The 9,320-nt window shown below is 39.7% G+C and overlaps 1 pseudogene; it reads left to right on the forward strand.

The window, feature by feature from the left end:
* The first annotated feature begins 8,979 nt into the window (after positions 1-8,979).
* LOC138155605 (U6 spliceosomal RNA) lies at positions 8,980-9,052 on the forward strand (annotated as a pseudogene).
* Positions 9,053-9,320: the final 268 nt, after the last annotated feature.

The following is a 9,320-nucleotide window of genomic DNA, read 5'->3' on the forward strand; positions in this document are numbered from 1 at the left end:
CTGATTGTTTCATATTTCATTAAGCCTTTCTTTGACATGCATTGATAATAATGTTATAATACAGCCTTAAGAAATTGAATTCCCCCTTCTATAAAAAGTTTACAGTATCTAAAACACAAACCAAAATCCTGATGAGATTTAGTAATTCATTGAAACATAAACAATTGTCCTGGGCCAGCCACAGAGAAGAGATTTGGATCAGCCGTGACCAGAGTGATACTCTCCCACTGCTCACTAGCTCTGTCGCTCTATTTATATATGATATATGTACATATTTTTAATATGTGTGTGTGTATATATGTATAGGTATGTATATATTTGACTAATAGTGAAAAATATATATTCAAGCTCATACATGCTATGTGTCATCACTAAGTATTGATTTTCATTTGAAATCGTGCTCTTTGTGGCTTACAGAGTAGTTGGACAGTAAGCAATCAGGAGCCCAGTGAACAGGAACACTTTTCAGGATACACTGAAGCAGCTGCAGCACAGTCTCCCGGCTATGGGACAGACTTCCTCCAGAAGGGGATTCAGGGGACAAATACAAAAGAGGCCTTTTCAGCAGTAGGGCATTGGACTGCTAAGGACAGCAAAGCAGAAAAACTACATGCATCAGTTCAGTCTGTTCAAGGAAGACGCAGTGAAAAGAACTCCTGGGATGCAGAGCAATCCAGGGATCAGCAACTTGCAGCTCAGTCCTAACCCAATTTTGTCACGGAGGTGATTCTCCAGGGAAAACAGCCAAGTCACAACGTTTGTACAGTTCTTTAACGATCTCCATGGTGTCATCGTGACCACACTGTCAGCCAGTTTCTCAAGTCACTTAAAACAGTCTGAGTTAGGAAAAGATAGCGACGAAATTCCTTAAGCAGTTTTAAGGGTAGGGATAAAATACTACCACCTCAAGCATCAGACATAATTAGGTTTTTTAAAATGTGTAATATACTGTGATCCCCTTATCATGTGTGAAATCCTCTTTAATTGGGTCAAGAGGGAAGAGCATGATTGGCTGGTTAAATAAGGAACCACAACTGGGTACTTTAAATAATGGGGGAAAATGTTAGCAGTCAATCAAGTGGTAGACTGAGAGTTACCCCCTGCCCAAACTAACACCGTAAACTCACCCTCCCCCCAGACCCACTCTCCCAAACTTAGACTGGTGGGTTAGATTCTCCAGAAAGCAGCATTTTTGTTGTTCATTCATTTCAGTCATGTCTGACTATTCATGACCCCATTTAGGGTTTTCCTGGCAAAGATACTAGAATGGTTTGCCATTTCCTTCTCCAGCTCATTTTACAGGTGAGGAAAGTGAGGCAAAGAGGGTTAAGTGACTTGCCCAGGGTCACACAGCTACTAAGTGTCTGAGGCTGGATTTGAATTCAGGTCAATGAGCCTTCCTGACTCCTAAGAATCTCTTTAAGAAGCTGGGGCTCTAGTACTGTCACTCCTAAGGCCCATCAATTGACAACTGCTGGTGGAAATTAGCTTCTTAGCAAGAAGAATTTGCTGAGAAAGCATAACAAAAGCTGTAATGATTAAAAGAATGCTTCCCCCAGATTAGGAATGTACTTTCTCTTGTGCACACGCAAGGTATCTAAGGAAACTACAGTTAAGCCTTCCACACCTTGGGATTAAGGGTGTGACACCACCTGCAATCCAAAAAATGGTGATGCCATGCATAGAAGCTTTCCAGAAGAATGCTACTGTGAACAGCTTTTAAGGTTCTGATTACTCTATAGTGATCACTCTATTTATTCCATAACAAATCAAAGCAAAACAGCCACAGGAAATCAAGGTACAGCATTCACAATATTACAACTTACAGAAAATCACAATATAATATTCACAAAATAGTCACTCTTAACTCAATCAGTCACTTATCAGTAGTCTCAAAGTACAATAGTCAAAGTCTTCCACTCATGGGACAAAGTCTTGATTAACTCAGTCACTTATCAGTAGTTTCAAAGTACAATAGTCAAAGTACTCAAAGTACACTCAGTTCACTTATTCAGCAAAGTCTTATACTAAGTATCATACACAAAACCCTCTACCCCTTAGGTCACTAGTAAACTATAATTCCATAATTACTCAGTACCTAAGGAGAAGTCTTTTCATCTTGACTTGGGGCCTGTTCTCAGATTCCCTGGATTCCCTTCCATGGTCCCAGATTCTACTTGGATTCACCAGACTGCCACCTGGGTTCAATGGCAGACAGCTCCCAGTTCCTTGACCAGCTTTCTGGGCAGGTCCTGCTCCACACTGAAGTTCACAGGGTCTGGTCCTTGTCAGATCCTTCACCATTGCTGCTCCAGGGAATTCAAGGCTCAACCAAGCCACAAAGTCTCAGCATCCCAGTCATGCTTCAGTTACCTGGCCTCCTGGCCTCCTGGCTCTGGGCTCCTGGAATCCAGTTCAGAAGAAGCTCCACCACCACAAGTTCTCCATTCTTCTGTAGCTGCTCTGCCACCAGATCTAGGTCTCAAGGAAATTCTGACTGTGCCTCTCTGGGGCTTTTCTTATATACACAGTATTACCTACTTCCATCAGCCAACCCCTTCCTGTTACTCAGTTAACAGGAGACAGGAGTTCATACCTTCTGTTCCCCCAATCAGAGGCTTGATCAGTTACTAGGTGTTAAGTACCTGCTACCTTTGCCCAACACAAAAGGATTTTCAAATTCAAATTACATTACCATTACAAAAATACACATAAGATTTTTTTGTCCTTCCCCTTTATACCAGAGAAGTCTGAATTATTATGGAATTAAAAGATAAAATATGTTGATATCATACAATATTATACACATATCTTATGCATTTCTAAGTTTCTCAACTTTTCTGTGTCATCTGCTGGCCTTCATGTCTGTGGCTTTCACAAAACTCCCCCAAAATTCCCATTTAATTTCTTATGCTGACTGGCAGTGGGGAAAGTTGTGATGTGAAAGGGATAACTAGACTGAAACATGAAGTCCGTAGGCAGGGAGGCATATCATCAGAAACAAGGAGGTAAACTACTATCTTCTGGCTGCCCCTGGAATCCCTTTCATTCCTTTGTACAGAGCTCTCCTTAGATAAAGCTCTCTGTTGGGCTCTAAGGGCTGGTTGTTCCTGGAGCATACAAGACTGATACTTTTCTCTACCTCAATGCTCCTTGAAGCTGCTTCCTCCCTTGAGTAACTTTCTATATGTGTTCATGTTGGTCCTTACTAGCAGACATGTCTGCTACTGGCCCATTCTTTCCAATACATGTTAAATGGAGGGAATTGGGGAAAAGAGAGATGGGAAAGGTAGAGAAACACCCCGCTAAACCTGGAGTCCTCCCAGCTGGGCTACCACTTGAAAACTATTACTAAAATTTTTACCCTGCTATTTAATAGCTTTTTTATTTGGTTAGCCCCAACCACATTCCCTTCTTGACCCAATTAAAGAGGACCTTGTAAAGAGATCAGAGCATGTAGGCAATCTTGTTTACACATTTTAAAAGCCTATCATATGTGTTGATTGGGACTGGAGAGGTGTCAAATCCCTTCCCTTACCATAAGGTTCATTGGTTTAGAACTGGAAGGCATCTCATTTTATAGATTAGATCCCAAGAAGTAAAGACAATAGTAAAGGTAGAATGCAAACCCAATGTCAATGTTAAGAAGCCAACTCTATGCCATGATAGAAAACAGCCTTATCAAATGACTTTGGAAAAATCTAATGCAGTCAATTTCTTGGGCTACCCCTTTTCTGAGTGATGATTCAGCTAAGGGGGCTTCTCTTACTTAGGAATTATTGTTCCAGACTTGGCTGTATATGGAACACAGTTTGGTCCTCACTGACAAGAGAGTAAGGACTTTTCAGCAAACATTCCCCCACTGTCAGGGATGGGTAGCATCTGGGCTGATCCACATGCCCAAATCTGAGTTTTGAGAGCACTTTTCCTTCCATGTCAGGGAAAGTAAGGGAACATCAATCAATCAGAAGTGATTTAGACACTAAAGGTTCATAGCAGGAGATGTGGGGAGAAATCTCATATTAATCCCCTGGCCCTTATTTGCATACCTCAAGTTTTAAAAATATGACTTTTCCCATTTGTCCCTTATTTGGACTAAGAGAGAAACCCTGTCAAATAGCCAGAGTAGGTTCTAGAGAAAGCTGGAAAAGACTTTAGATAATTGAATCCAATAAAAATAATAACTAACATAGCTCACTTTCAAGTTTGCAAAACATTTTTATACCCCCTCATTTCCCAGAGAAACTTTGACTCAGAAAATTGAAGCGATTTCAGAGTTAGAGCTGGAGAGCTTCCCTAGAAGCCTCATAGTCCAATCTTCTCGTTTTACAGATGACAGAACTGAGAACCAATGAAGTAACTTACTCAAGGTCACATAAGTAGCAGAGCTAGGATTCAAATTCAGTTTCTCTACCTCTTTTAACTATAGATTTGGTCACAGTCACACAGTTAAGTTAGAAACAGTATCCGGATCCCTTGACCCCTAGGTCCAGTGCTCCACCACAACATGCTGCCCTTATACCTTCATTATTTAGAATGTTAATCTCTGCTTGAAAATGAACATGGAATTCCATTAACTACCACAAAAAATCATCATTGGCAACTTGGAAGAGAAAGCTCAGGGGTTTGTTCTGTCTTTCTGTTGCTGACACCTAGTGGATTCGTCATAGAGTTCCCACGTTGGGGGTAGCAGGGGCTAGAAGTCTCCCTGTTCTATCCCACCTTTACACAATCCAAATCACCAAGCCAAGATCTCCTCAGACATTTGAGGAAAGTGAGACACTGAACACTTAGAGTGGCAAGATAGGTGAGGTCACATTGATGTATGCATGTGGGCTGTGTGTTTGTGTGGGTGTGTACTATGTCCAGTTGCAGAGTAAGGGGAGTATTTCAGCAGATTATAGGCTTCTGGAGACGGAGCCTCTTTTCTTTTTTCATTGTCTTTCTATCTCCAGCAGCAAGCACAATACCTTGCATATAGGATGCCCTTAATGAATACTGCTAAGGGGAAAAATTAGTTCCTTAGCCTTCCAGTTAAGTCCAAAGACCCTCTCTACAGAAAAGACCTCATACGTCATATTTCCACTGCCAAGTACCCTTTCCTCAACTTCCCTCCTGAGGCATCTTTGAGGACAGAATGAAGGGAGGAGAGATAACTTTTTCATTATTAGACTTTGTTTTTATTTGGGGAGTTATCTTTCTTTTGTAACATAGGATCCTCTTTACCCACTGCCTCTACTCTCTCTATCTACTCTCTGAATTCAAATAACATTCATTTGTGGCTCTCCTTTCAAAAATAAAAAGTTCATTTAATTTATTCTCTTTCTTATTCTTTTCCCCTTACTCTTGAATCCAATGTCCCATTTACAGGCTTTGTGTTTGCAAGTTCTTTCTTAATTCTCTCTGTCCCTCTTAGAAGATGGTGGAAATTCTGTTTTTGTTTTAATATTTTTTTCACCAACTATATGTAAACCCAATTGTTAACATTCTTTTTTTTTCTTTTTGGAGAGGGGAAGGCAGGGCAGTTGGGGTTAAGTGACTTGCCCAAGGTCACACAGCTAGTAAGTGTTAAGTGTCTGAACTCAGATTTGAACTCAGGTCCTCCTGACTCCAGGGCCAGTGCTCTATTCACTGTACCACCTAGCCGCCCCTAACATTCTTTTTTTTTAAAACTTTTGAGTTCCAAATTCTCTCCCTCTCCTTCCCCTTCCCCCTTGAGAAGGCAAGCAATTTTATATAGGTTATACATATGTAGTCACACAAAACCTATTTCCATGTTAGTCATGTTGTGAAAGAAACAAAAAAAAACAATAAAAATAAAGAAAAAATATGCTTCAATCTGCATTCAGATCCATCAGTTCTTTCTCTGGGGATGAATGTCATTTTTCATCATGTCCTTCAGAACTGTCTTTGATTGTTGTAGTGCTAAAAACAGCTAAGTCATTCACATTTGATTGTACTGGTTCTGCTATTTCACTTTACAACACTTCATGTAAGTTTCTGCAGGTTTTTCTAAGAACATCCTGCTCATCACTTCTCACAGTACAATAGTTTTCCATTATAGTCATAGGCAACAACTTGTTCAGCCATTCCCAACTGATGGACATCCACTCAATCTCCAATTCTTTGCCACCACTAAAAGAGCTGCTCTAAATATTTTTGTACATATAGGTCCTTTCCCTTTTTGTTTTTTATCTCATTGGCAAACAGAGATGGCAGGGATTCAGGAACATAAAAGATGGTACCTTCCTCTATCAGCCCATACTATTAGCATGACTACAGATCTCTCTTATATTCTACCCCTCCAATCGTGTATTGGGCAGTTCCTGACCTCCCTTTCCCTTAAAGACACAGAATAAGAAATGTCTGGTTGGATACATTATGCATGGCTCATGAAATAAGACCCTCTACCCATTCTGTTTACTTTTATCTAAATCAACTAACATTTGTTGAGTACCTGGTATGTGTAAGTGTTGCATATTAGATAGCATTCTGAACTTGGAATCAGGAAAGCCAAATCTTGACTTAGACATGCCAGATTTGCTCAGACTGGCTGGGCAAGCCCTTGAACCTTTCTAAGCCAGTGGAGATATTAGCACTACTTCACAGGATTGTAAAAACAAAATGAGATGTTCACAAAGTTTGTTGTGAATTCTGAAAGAATCAACTATTATTTCCTATAATAGTATAAATTATTAAAATATTCTAATTATTAATAACTAAGCTACTCTTGACTGACAGTGGCCAACATTAACCTAGCCATAACAAATAAACCCAACATAAACAAAGCTTATCCTAACACCATATACAATTAAGCATTCATAGGATCATAGAAATTGACCAAGTTGATGAAAGAGGAAAATTTTAAATTTCAACAAATATTGAAGGGGCTGTAGGAAAACAGGTACATTAATGCACTATTGGTGGACCTGTGAATTGGTACAGGCATTCTGTAAAGCAATATGAAACTATGCTCAAACAGCAACTAAACTGTGTATGTACTTTAATCCAGTGATACCACTAATGAGGCTTAGCGCCCAAAGAGATCAAAGAAAGAGGAAAAGGACTCATCTGTACAAGATACTCATAGAAGCTCTTTTTAGATGGCAAAGAAATAGTAATTAAGGGGGACCTATCAACTGGAGAGTGGCTGAACAAATAATATAATAATGTACTGGGATACTATTATACAATGAAAAAAGATGAAAATGACAATATCAGAGAAATCTGGAGAAATATGTGAAGTGGTGCAAATTGAACAGAACCAAGAAAACAATTTATACAATAACAACTTTGAAAGACTTAAGAACTCTGATCAACCATAAATCCAAAAGTCTCATTTGAAAGTGCTATTCCTGACAAAGAAGTGATGCAAGGTGCAGACTGAGTCATATATTTTGGGGGTATAGCTGATACAAGAACTAATTTTGCTTGACTATGGCTTTTTGTCACAAAGATTTTGTCTTTGTGGGGGCAGGAGGTAGAGAAAATAAAGTTTTAATTGAGAATAATTACAAAAAGATAATGGGGAAAGCTATCTGAAGGATGTGAGACGAAGAGAGGGGGAGAAAGGAAAGCCTTCAGTGAATGGCCTAAATTTTTTCTTTGAAGTAGGAGTCAGGATCTTTAGTTAAAAATGTAGGATTGGGGGGTACTGTGGAAGGCTTGAGGAAAGATGAGAAACAGCCACTATGGTGAGTAAATCAATTGATTAGGGAGAAAAACAATGTTTGCTTTGCCCCGGTGAGGCCCCAAGTGAGATTAGATCATTTATATTTGTAGAGGACCCAATTAGCATGATTTTGCGATTTCCTATAGCTCCATTTGACAGTACATGGATAGGGGACTAGTAAATAAACTCTGGGACTGATAGACGTTGGAGCTTGCCAAAGCATACAAGATGGTCAAGGAATTCTGGAGTGAAGACTAGTGTAGAGTTAGTTAACCAAGAGGCTAAGACAGAGAAAAGAAGAGAATACAACCAGTTCGAGGATGATGACCTGGAAAAGAACAGAGGGGCAGAGGAAATGGAGGTCACAGTGAGGACAAAGGGTCAGGGGTCAAAAGACTGAGGGAAAGATGAATTAAAAAAAGAGTATGAACAAATAAAAAAAATTGAGTAGGTCATGAGAACTGAGTAGATTGAGAAACTCTTAAGTTAGAGTATTTGAAGGCACATCAATATTAATGTTGAAGTTTTCTTGTATGAGAGCAGGAGATAGATGAAAAAGACTGTGAGTCAGGAATCTGAGGAAGGAATATTCATTTATTTTTATTTTATTGAGGAAGGAATAAAAATGTACTAGGGGTACCAATATATAATGACCACCAGGATTTTGATTAAGTGATAAATTTGGCTAGCATGAACCTTATAGGAGGAAAGGTTGCTTAGTGAAGGTGGTAGACAGAGAGTCTGGAAATAGCACTGGGGAGCAGAGTATTCTGATGCCCATTGTGACCAGTGAGTTGGTGCGGGATGCTATGAAAGAAAGAATAACTAATACTGAGAAAGGTGTTAAACAAAGTTATGAAATCAGGAGGGAACTTGTTCTCAGTGAGGGCCAAAAGATCAGATAAATGAGTTAAGGAAGATGGAAGATGAAAAGAAGTTTGTTCACAAACCCCACAAAAAGGGGACACCAAAAAAGGGTTGGGCAGATCTGGAATAGGACATTGGATAGAACCACTCCAACAGTCTGCTGCCCCCTCCTGACTCATTGGGGTCCTATCTCAAGACCAGGTTCAGCCTTGTTTTTTTAAAGTTCATCTACTCTTTTGCATAAATGTTCACTTTGCCTTTTAAGAAGGCAACCCTGATAACGCTGTTAACTATTCGCATTGATAATCTCCATGTGTGTTGTTTCAATACCATTGAGAGGTTTTGGCAAGAAGGGGAGAGAGAAAACTTTAAAACCACTGTCTTCTGCCAGAACACAGTCTTTGCATGGGATCTCAAGGCTAAAAAAAGAAAGCCATTGAGTGCTAGCTTTGGCAGCACATACACTGAAACTAGAATGACACAGAGAAGATTAGCATGGCCCCTATGCAGGGAAAGGGAAAGGGAAGAGGAAGGGGAAAGGAAGGGAAGCTATTGATTCCTTTTTACAGCTTCCTTGGGCAAAGTTTACCACAGTTTCTCAGGACAAATAAGTCAATAGCTGTGACTGGGGGAACAACTGGTTAGGCTGGCATTAAGGAAGGCTTCTGTTATTTTTTTATGGGCCTGTTTGAAGGGAAAGCCACTCTCCAGGAAAAAAAGGGTCAAGGAAGTAATTAGAGAAAAAGTCACACTCAAGGAAGAAAGTACTTTAATCATAAAA

The sequence above is a fragment of the Petaurus breviceps genome, unplaced genomic scaffold, assembly GCF_028583685.1.
Source record: "Petaurus breviceps papuanus isolate PSGF00001 unplaced genomic scaffold, PetGlider_PUasm1.0 91133, whole genome shotgun sequence".
Classification (NCBI taxonomy): domain Eukaryota; kingdom Metazoa; phylum Chordata; class Mammalia; order Diprotodontia; family Petauridae; genus Petaurus; species Petaurus breviceps.